The sequence below is a fragment of the Mus musculus genome, chromosome 13, assembly GCF_000001635.26.
Source record: "Mus musculus strain C57BL/6J chromosome 13, GRCm38.p6 C57BL/6J".
In the NCBI taxonomy this organism is placed as follows: domain Eukaryota; kingdom Metazoa; phylum Chordata; class Mammalia; order Rodentia; family Muridae; genus Mus; species Mus musculus.
In genome coordinates, this window is record NC_000079.6 from 73,337,559 (window position 1) to 73,348,530 (window position 10,972).

The 10,972-nt window shown below is 46.4% G+C and overlaps 1 long non-coding RNA gene across 1 annotated transcript; it reads right to left on the reverse strand.

Annotated features, from left to right (window-relative positions):
* Positions 1-7,106: 7,106 nt before the first annotated feature.
* Eprn (ephemeron, early developmental lncRNA) lies at positions 7,107-9,826 on the reverse strand. Its single transcript, NR_045293.1, has 3 exons — positions 9,661-9,826; positions 8,938-9,503; positions 7,107-7,680 (listed from the first exon to the last, which is right to left on the reverse strand). It is a non-coding gene; the product is annotated as an ephemeron, early developmental lncRNA (long non-coding RNA).
* Positions 9,827-10,972: the final 1,146 nt, after the last annotated feature.

Sequence of the window (10,972 nt, forward strand, 5' to 3'; positions counted from 1 at the left end):
GTGTGTGCTCACCTGTGGATCATGCAGGTGTGTTTGCTCATGTGTCGTAGGTGTTCACATGTATGTCTGTATGCTTCCATGAATGTGCACATGTGTTATATGTGTATACATGCAGTGTACTGGCAGATACCCTACCCAGAATACAGAAGAGCCCTTGGCTCCTGATCAATATCTGGACCACAATTTATTTTTTCTTAAAGATTTATTTATTATGATATATAAGTACACTGTAACTGTCTTCAGACACACCAGAAGAGGGAGTCAGATCTTGTTACGGATGGTTGTGAGCCAGAACTCAGGACCTTCAGAAGAGCAGTCAGTGCTCTTAACTGCTGAGCCATCTCTCCAGCCTCCACAATTTATTTTTGAAAAGGAGACATGATGCAAAGGCATTCCTTTGGGCCAGGATGTTGTTACTCATGAGATCTTAGGCTCCACAGTCCCGGGACAGAGGAGAGGCCCCCACATGCTGAGGCCAGAACCCGGATCAGGCCAGAGGCCATTCTAAGCAGGGCCTTGAACACTAAGGATGTTTAGCTTTGGGATGAAGTTGACCCAATGGAGAGGGAGGAGCACCCAGGAGTACGTGGCATGTGACATGTGAAAGGAGACAATGGCATGGAAAATATCCCACCAGGAGCCTGGGTGTGCCCATCAGCATCTCAGTCCTCAACCCTAGCTGTGGCACAGCCAAAGAGCATCCTCTTCAGCAGAGAGGGTGTCGCTGCAATTCGCCTGGGTCCAATCCCTTTCTCTTTGCAAGTACTCCTCTTGCCATAGCCCTGATGAGGATGTTACTCCAGTCTTGTCATTTAGCCATAGAGTCAGGAGAGATGAGCCAGTTCTCTTAGTAGCACAGCAGCTGGGCAGATGCAGCCATGTGTCCCATGTCCCCACAGTGTTTCTCAGGCCTTGTGATAGTTTGTATATGCTCAGCCCAGGGAATGGCACTACTAGAAGGTGTGGCCCTGTTAGAGTAGGTGTGGCCTTGTTGGAGTGGGTGTGGCCTTGTTGGAGTAGGTGTGTCCCTGTGGGTGTGAGCTTTAAGACCCTCATCCTAGCTCCCCTGGAAGCCAGTATTCTGCTAGCAGCCTTCAGATGAAGATGTAGAACTCTTAGGTCTGCCTGTACCATGCCTGCCTGGATGCTGCCATGCTCCCACTTTGATGATAATGGACTGAACCTCCGAACCTGTAAGCTAGCCACAATTAAATGCAGTCTACAAGTTGCCTTGGTCATGGTGTCTATTTATAGCAGTAAAACCCTAACTAAAACAGGCCTGCTCTGGGAGCTTGCTCTACTGGGGAGGCTGTGGACATTGGAGGGCAGCCCATTCCCCAAGAGAGCAAGTCTCATGGGGACCCACAAACTCTCTGCCCTCTGGGGTTTCTTATTAGACACTGCACTCAACCAAATGACAAGAAGCAAATGACATTGAGCAGTCCCAGAGTCACACCCTGCTGGGCCTGTGGGTCTGATTGTGTACCCTGGGATTTTTCAGGAAGGCATGTCTGAGAAGGTAACATAACAGAAGGATGTTCAAGGGCCAGAGTGGCACGTGTTTGAATCCCATTACCATAAAGTATTAGTTCCTTGTTGAGTTTCTGTAACAAACACCTGATAAAAACAACTTAAGGAATAGGCTTAACTTGGGCTCACAGTTTGAAGGGATACAACCCATCATGATGAGGATGACACATCAGAAGCAGAGTGAAACAGATGGTCATATTTCATCCACTGTCAGAAACAGAAGTGGTTGCTGGTAGTCAGCACAATTTCTCTGTTTTATTCAGCTTGGGACCCAAGCCAACGGAGTGGTACTATCCACATTCAGGAGGGGTCCTTTTCTAGAAACACCTTCACAACCACACCCAGGGGGACGTTTCCATAGTGATTCTAAACCCTTTGACACTGATAATCAGGATTAGCAATCACACATAGCCATGTGACATACTGATGTCATTCCCAGGAATGTGCCACCTCTGCTTGGATGGGCTTCACTGTGCCAGGTGCTTAACAGCTGGGCCAGGGTGAGATGGGATGAGAAAGAACTTTCTGGAAATGTGTCTTTCCCTCCTGCAGAGGAAAGAGAAAGCTGAGAAGCTGACATGTAACAGTCAATCACCCACTTTGGCTTTCCATAAAGATCCTGAAACAGCCAGGTGCCACTGGAAAGGGTTCTCTAGAAGGCAGCCTTCTGTGAACAAAAGCCCTCTGCCTGCATCCTGACATACACAGGCCCTTCTAAGTTATCCCTAAGCTACCTCAAGTTGGAGCAGGGTGGCTTCTGCATTCACTTGCAGCTCTCTGAGACTAAGAGGACACCTTGCTTACTTAGGACTGTGTAAGGTTCTCCTGGGACTAAAGACTGTTTCCTTCCTTTTGTCTCCAGGTCAATGGTAATTTGCCATATATACTGGGTAGGGGAAAAGGCTAGAGAGCCACCTCTTGGCTATACCAAAAGATCGTGCAGTATGTATGTGAGAGAAAGGGGTGGGAGAACACGGGGAGGGAGATACAGAAAGGAACTAGGAATAAAATAAGGTCAGAAAGACAGAGGCAGAGATGTAGATGGAAGAGATGTCATTTCTACTGGAATCCCTTGTGACCTAGGGGGATACTGGTGACTTGGAGAAGGGAATGAAGAGAGGAAGGAAAGGGACAGAAGGCAGAAATCTAGAAGGTTCCTGCAGGGAGATGTTGTTTACAAGTTCAGCTCCCTCCTGAGTTGATGCTGGCATTCTAGAAAGCCTACAAAGGACTCATGTTTACCACAGGAGGACCGAAAGGACAAGTATCAGCCAAGCATCCCAGTCTGGAAACCCCATAGATAGCTGCACAGAGGTAACATTCCTATGGGTTCCTGTGAAGGCCTTCGTGTGCCTCAGCCTTCATCAGCCCTGAAAAAGGCAGGTGCCACGTGCCCTTCCAGGTCAGCCTGGAGTAGATGAGGCAAAGGGAGAGAATGGCAAATGGTGCACTTGTGTCCTCTGCTGGACCCAGGTGGGGGGGCATCCTGAGCTCTGGACCCCGAGTTTGTTCTCAATCTGCAGCTATGTAGGTTGGTTTTGTTAGGGCAACTCTACATTTAGCTAAACTGATACTCTGCTCTGGTGTCTACAAAGAAGAGACACAGGCCTACGGACCACAGGAGAAAATTCTGGAATGCCAAACTGAAGGACAGCTGATTCTTCCCAAAGCAGCAGTCGACCCCGTGCACAGTTTCTGCCTCCTCACCAAGGTGCCAGCCTCAAAGCCTTCCATAGTGATGGAAACCTCAAAGGAGAGTGAGCACTCCTGGGCCCAGGATGCAGCTCAGTGGTAGGTCACTGGCCTATCTATCATGCTGGAGAGCATGGGTCCATCTCAGCAGTGCCGGCTACTGAAAAGTACAATATCCTCTGCTGCCAGGGCTGTGGTCCCTGATGTTAGGCAGCCTATGATTCTGGCTCATTGGTCAAGGAGGATGTCTCCCATTGCCACATCTGCAGAGGATTCTGCAGCCTGGCCAGGGTCTTTACACTGAGGGAGAAACGACGACATACAGTGCTCACTGATGGGGTCTTTTAGAAATCTGTGGCCCTGCGCTCCCTGTGGGCTCTGCTCCGGTGCTTTCTGAGAGATTTGATGACACTGACCCAGGATGTGACCCATGAAGGGAGACTCCCCATCCCTACCTTGCTGAGTTTCCCTTCTGGGTTGGGGACGTGTAGAATTGGCTACCTCTGGCCCGTCAACCACCTGTCCCCACCCATGCCTCTGAACCCAGAGCCTTCACAAGTCAGCAGCAGCCTGGCTTCTGCTGGTTCTGATTAACCTGCAGGATGTGCTTGCTCCCCCTAATGCAGTACAGTGCTGCTGTGCTCTCATCCCCCAACCCCTCCAACTGGAAAACAGCACATAGCCCGAGGCCACCAGAATAATGCTGGTGTCGAGTGCTAAGAAACTATTTGTTTTGAGTCCTCTAAGGACAAATGATAGACATGTAAAAATGTTTTTCCTGCCTTTCTTGCAGGGGAATACTTAGTTTAGAATTAACTTCTGTCAGGAAAAACACGATTTCCCACACCCGCTCTCTATGACTTCTCACCGTTTCTATTTTACAGGGGGGAAAATACCACAGTGTGTTTGACACGTATGATTACAAGTTTACAGAATCTACTTACGTTTCTACTGCTATTACAGCTTCTCTTTAGGAAAAGCTACTCATTAGAACCAAACAGAAGCCTTCTTGTACAAGAAACAAATAAACACAGAAAATTGGTTATTCCCCACCAAGCCATCCTAGTTCCTGGGGAAAATAGCTTTCCCCCAGAGCTCAGAGGACCAGGTTGGAGTTAGGGACATGTTACCTTCCTCATGGGAAGACACACGTGCACATGTGACACAGGCAGGCAGGCAGGCTCACACACACCATTCACTCTGGGGACAAAGGGTCTGCTTGGGAAGCCAGTGGACAGATTCTAGTCTATGATACTAGCAGTGCTGGTCTTGTGACATGTGGCTGCTTGGCCTATGGTCCAGTAGGCAGCTGTTTTCCCTGCCCTGTTTTTCAGCCCCTCTACCTTCTTTGCCAGACTCTTCAAAGAGGCAGGAACACTGGATTTTTTTTTTCTTTTTTTTCTTTTTTTTGAGACAGGGTTTCTCTGTATAGCCCTGGCTGTCCTAGAATTCACTCTGTAGACCAGGCTGGCCTCAAACTCAGAAATCCTCCTGCCTCTGCCTCCTAAGTGCTAGAATAAGAGGCGTGTGCCACCACCACCTGGAGGGACACTGGATTCTTGATTTCCTAGCTACAAGATCATTGCCTCAGGTCTTGCTGCACCTTAGCCGCAGTGTGCATGGTTGCCCTCACTTGGGAGAGGAGAGGAGCAAGCAGAGAATTTTTATAGAAGAAGCCCACTCTTCCATTGTCCACAGTTTAGACCAGGAACAGGCAACTCAGATATTAGCCAGATCTCTGGTACTCCCAGCCTCACAGAGAAGTCTCCTGAAGTATCCCCTAGAGTCACTGCCATGGCCGTTGTCACTGCCTTTTGTGCAGACTGTGGGTTCTGCCACAACTGAGGACCCCAGACTGGCAGCTTCAACAGCCAACATTCAGCTTCCCATAACCTTGAAGTGGAGATCTGTGACCCAAGCGTTGGCTTTCCTTGAGGCCTCATTGGAGGTCACCCTTCTGTGTACATGTGTACTAATGGCTCTTCCTATGCCTAAAAGCATACCAGTCCTGTTATATCAGGATCCACTCTTATGACCTCATTCCACCCCAACACCTCCCTACAGTCTCTGCCTCCAAGTGGGGTCTATGAGTGTGACACAGAAACATAGACTGAGATGAACCATTATGAGAACCATTACAATTAACATATGAAAGTTGGCTGCAGAGAGACTGGTATCCCTTAGCCTACCCGGCCTTCATTCAACCAGGGGAGCATGCTTTAAAAAAAAAAAAAAGTCCACACGGTATGAAACTGGGAGAGGTGGATACTATGCAAATGAGACAAAATGATCACATATTCCGTTTCCTTTGTACTTTTCCTGTAATAAACTATCTCCTGTTCTGTAACTATCCATATGACCCTATATTATTCATTGCAAAGAGACACAAGAACCTGTAGACTCTAACAGCTGCGTCATGGTTCAGCCAGCCAGGAGATGAAGATGAACACAAGGTGCTTCTGAACTTCCTTCTGTCCTAACAAGGACACTATCAATCCCCCTTCTTCAACCACTTGGAAATTAGGGATGGGTCTCCACTAGTTGATTAGTCATTTCTTAGGGAAATACAATTCAAGTTCTCCCCTTTTCTTTCCTCTCCCTGCCTTTCAGCATCCTGTTGCTGGGGGCTCAAGAATGTATCTAGACCCTCTGAGACACACATGCATTGGTAGCAATTGCTAATTCCAGAGTTAAGATAGGCAGACAGCTGCTTGGTGACTGTGTACATTTAGTATATGAGGTGCATATATTGCACAAGGTATTTAGTATATGAGGTGCATATATTGCACAAGGCATTTAATATATGAGGTGCATATATTGCACAAGGCATTTAGTATATGAGGTGCATATATTGCACAGGGCATCGTGCCTTTACAATGGGTCATGTTATGATGGAGCCGCCCTAGCCACAGACTGACTTTGCTACCACTTTGATGAGTGACATCATCAAGATGGAGGTGATCATGGGACATCACCAAGATGGTGGTGATCCCATGATTAACCAACATGGCAATGCCCACCCAAACTGCCTAAGCTCTCCAACCAACACTGCTGAGTCCCCAGTCACCTCACTCTAGAATTTCCCTTGTCAGTGGCATTAAGTTATACATCCTAATCGTCTCTATTTTTTTTCCTTTTTATGTAAACCTTCCCAGATGCCTACCCAGTTCATGAAAACAAGGAATCCAATCAGACAAGACTCCAAAGTAGACTTTACAGACGCTAATTCTTAAGACCTCCACACCTGAGATCACTTCTCCAGAGACCTGAGGTCCCAGCCTGAAGATTTCTGGGGTAGGGAAAGGGGAGATTAGGTTAACTGTGGACTTTGGATGCTGATACCTTCCTGTGGTAGCCCTGTGCTTCTTGTCTCTACAGGGACAGTCCCTAATAGGACAAGAGTTTGAAGCTGGGTCTTACACCTATAAACCCAAAGAATACAGGGCAAAACAGTGCAGCAGCAAAGTCAAAAAAAAAAAAAAAAAAAAGCCAGACTGTCTGGACCCTCGCATGAAGGCTAACTTCCATTTCCCCTTCCTGAAAGGTAGAATCAAGTCAGGCTAAAGGCAATGTTTCCCTTCTCAAGGTTGCTAGTGAACTGAAGCCCATGTTTTACTTTGGTCTGGTTTTCTCTGTCCTTGCTGCTCTCAGTTCCTTGCTGTTGCTTACTGTAGACAGCCCGGTCCCCATGGGCACAAAGGTAATTCCCCAGAGCTTAAAGTATGTTCCTTTAGCATTAGATCCAAAGGAATTCGCCCACTTTCACTTTTTTTATTATTATACATAAATACTGTAGCTGACTTCAGACCAGAAGAGGGCGTCAGATCTCATTACGGTTGGTTGTGAGCCACCATGTGGTTGCTGGGATTTGAACTCAGGACCTTCGGAAGAGCAGATTTATTTATTTATTTTATAATAAATGAGTACAATGTAGCTATCTTCAGACACACCAGAAGACGGTATGGGAGCCCGTTACAGATGGTTGTGAGCCGCCATGTGGCTGCTAAGAATTGATCTCTGGTCCTCTGGAAGATCAGTCAGTGTTCTTAACTGCTGAGCCTCTCTCCAGATCCTCACTTTTCCTTTTAATTTGAGTGGCCATTTTAAACAAAAATTGGCCATTTAAGTAAATAGTCTCTCTTGTCTGAAGCTGACAGCCTCACAGTTCGAGGGTTGTTGTTCTTAAATGTTTTAATGTCCCTTCTAGCCCACCACACCAGAGGTAGTGGGAAGGAAAGATTAATAGGGCAAAGAAGAACCTGTTTAGAAATAGTTCTTTGGAGCAAATCCAATCTGCATTGTCAGGACATCAGCAGTACAGCTCACAGGAATCGGCAGCTCAATCCAATCTTTCAATCAGGCATCTTTCAAATGGTCTTGTATCTCCGTGTGGGTTGCCCATCCTCTGGACTAGAGAAACCAAGGAGACCAGACAGTAGACTCTAACCAGTGCAAATTCTGCAAAGAGGAACACAGATGGACGGACATGTTCCCTTATCTTTAAAGAAGCAGCATGGTTAATCAGAGCCTGACTCATCCTAGCAGAGGGCTTAACTGGTAAAGGAAAGACTGAAGGAAGCATAGCTCCTCCCAATTCCAAACAACCCCTGGGGACAATATCTTCAAGTCTTCTTAAACACCCAGCAGTAAAGTATAGCAATAAAATACAAAATAAAAACTAAACTAAACTTCAAAAGAGACAATAATTTAGGACACGTACAGGCCTTCCTATTAAATCCTGTGTATGGTCTACTGACACACAAGATAGGACAAACACAACCACTCCAGGTATAATACAAAGATAGGTTCTATTTATCTTTACATTTGCCTACAGATATGGCAGTATGTCATGTGAGGGCAATGCCCTTGGAGGCCAGAAGAGGGTGCCAGATCCCTGGAACTGGAGTTCGAGATGGTTATGAGCTGCCACGTGGGTACTGAACTAAGCCCTGGTCCTTTGGAAGTGCTCCTAACCACTGAACGATCTCTCTAGCCACCCCTCAAGATAGGCTTTACTTATATAAGCCTATTGATGTAGATTTATCTAAATCGGTAACAATAACCTTACTTAATTCTGTCTTTCTCACGACTTTTTCATCTGACATTTTCAGTATTCAGTGGTTAAAATCTTATCCTATCTTCCTTTTAATCTGCTCTGTCATCGGTATGATTTTGTTGTTGCTTTACAATCCAAGGGATCAGACCTTGAAGAGGAATCTCCTGGAACAAATATGGCCCTGGTTCTCCTGACTTTCGCCCTCTCTGGGACCATCAACAGTTAGAACCTTGTTATTCTCACTTTAAACTCTGTGTTTCGATCTTGTAAAGTCTGTATCTTCTAGAATATGTAACACCCTATTTGTTGCTTCTTGCTACCAAAATTATAGTCTATCCTGTGCAGATAGCTCCTTTGAGCTTGATACAATATGTAGGACTCCATTTTCTTAGGTGGGTTTCTTCTCTGCCCGATCTGGGGAACCCGACCTCTGACCCACAATCTTCTACCTGAAGAATGTCACATAGTCCTCCCTCCCCCACCCTTGCCCCAACCCCAAACTTGCCCTGCACATATCTGGAATTCCTGGAATGCCTTTCCACACAAAGGAGACATTCACAGTACTTTAAACTCCAATGAAACTTAACCCTAAGAAGAACCCCTTCCCACTATCCAGGGGTGTATGCATGCAAACCCACCCCAAATAAAGGAATACTCACAAACTAAGATTGTCTAAGAGAGCTGTTCCATTAAAATCCGGGGAGATGTCTCCCTTTGTGATTTCTTTTTGTTTCTACTTCCATTTTTAGATCCTGGATGGTTTTGTTTAATTCCTTCATCTGTTCAGTTGTGTTTTCCTGAAATTCTTTAAGGGATTTTTGTTTCCTCTTTAAAGCTTCTATTTGTTTACTTGTGTTCTCCTGTACTTCTTTAAGGGAGTTATTTATGTCCTTCTTAAAATCCTCTATCAGCATAATGAGATGTGATTTTTAAATCCATATCTTGCTTTTCCGGTGTGTTGAGGTATCCAGGACTTGCTGTGATGGGAGAACTGGGGTCTGATGCCAAGTAGCCTTGGTTTCTGTTGGTAAGGTTCTTGCGCTTGCCTTTTGCCATCTGGTTATTTCTGGTGTTGGTCTTTCTGTCTCTGGCTGGAGCTTGTCCCTCCTGTGGGCCTGCAAGCCCTGTCAGCACTCCTGGGAGACCAGCTCTCTCTGGCGGAACCTGTGTAGAGAGGGCTGTGGAACAGCCTTAGCTCCAGGCTCAGATGGCGACCAGAAGGATTCTGTCCAAGAGGGGTGTTGGGGGGGGGGAGAACCAGAAAAGGGGATAACATTTGAAATGTAAATAAAGAAAATATCTAATAAAATCCCTGGAGAAGCCCCCTCTCGGCCCCCATTCCCACCCCGGCTCTGCCCCAGCTCTTTCCCTACAGACCTCACCTCTTCTGGCCTCTGCTTCCTTCCAGCCTGGTGTGTAGCAGTGCCTAGACACCATGAGGGAAGAAATAGAGTACACATACCACACCTATTACATGGGGATTCCAGTCGATCCCTGCTGTTGAAAATCCAACTACTCCTCCCCAACCACTGAAGGTAATCTGTGATCCCTTTAGGCAGGGACTAGCCCCTCCTCTTAACGTCATGGAAGTAGTTAAAAGATTAACTGACCATCACCCTTCTGCTCCCTGAAGAGATTTTTGGACCACACCTCTCAAGGAGAAATTAGGACCTGAGAACAGGGACTGAAATGAAACATTAAGGTTAATATATGAAATGTGGCAGCCTCAGAGGAACTGGCAGCCCTTAGCCTATCTGGGCTTCATTTAACCAAGGGAACATGCTTAGAAAAGCCCCGATAGACAAAATTAGGCAAAATGGATACTATGCAACAACACAGGTGAAATGGATATTATGTAACATAATGGTTCCTATCATGGGAGCTACAGCTTTGAGATGAGTTTAAGAGGACACCATTCAGCTTCATCTTTTTTTTTATGGTAAGTAGTCTATCAGGCATGCAAGGTATGGTAGGTGTCTATGATGAGGAGAGATTCCAACGCCAGGCCAAAAAGCCTGTCTACTTTCGAACTGTTGGTCAGTGTTGTCTAAGAGCCTCCTAAAACCTCATAGGCCATTTAAGAGGACACCATTCAGCTTCATCTTTTTTTTTTTATGGTAAGTAGTCTATCAGGCATGCAAGGTATGGTAGGTGTCTATGATGAGGAGAAATTCCAACGCCAGGCCAAAAAGCCTGTCTACTTTCGAACTGTTGGTCAGTGTTGTCTAAGAGCCTCCTAAAACCTCATAGGCCGTTGCTATTTCACTTGGCTGCCTGCCAGAGGTAGAAAGTAAGTCCCCATTCCTGGAGACACCGTGCACTTCAGACACAGGACTAAAAGCACCTGAGCTGGAACTGACCTGAAAGCCTCTTTTCTGAAAACTAAACTTCATGGTACCAGAAAGGCTCCATCCCAGCTTCTAAAGGAAGACAGCAAACAATAGTCTACCCAGCTATGACACCTGTGTACCACAGTTATGATCAGAGTGGCATGATAGCCCCAAAGGTACAGGAGTGGCATCCAAATCTTGACTCTAACTGTAGTGGTTTGAACAGGTTTGGCCCCCATAGACTCACGTATCTGAGCATGCTCGGCCCAGGGAGTGGCACTATTAGGAGGTGTGGCCTCGTTGGAGTAGGTGTGGCCTTGTTGGAGGAAGTGTGTCATTGTAGGGGTGGGATTTGATACCCCTC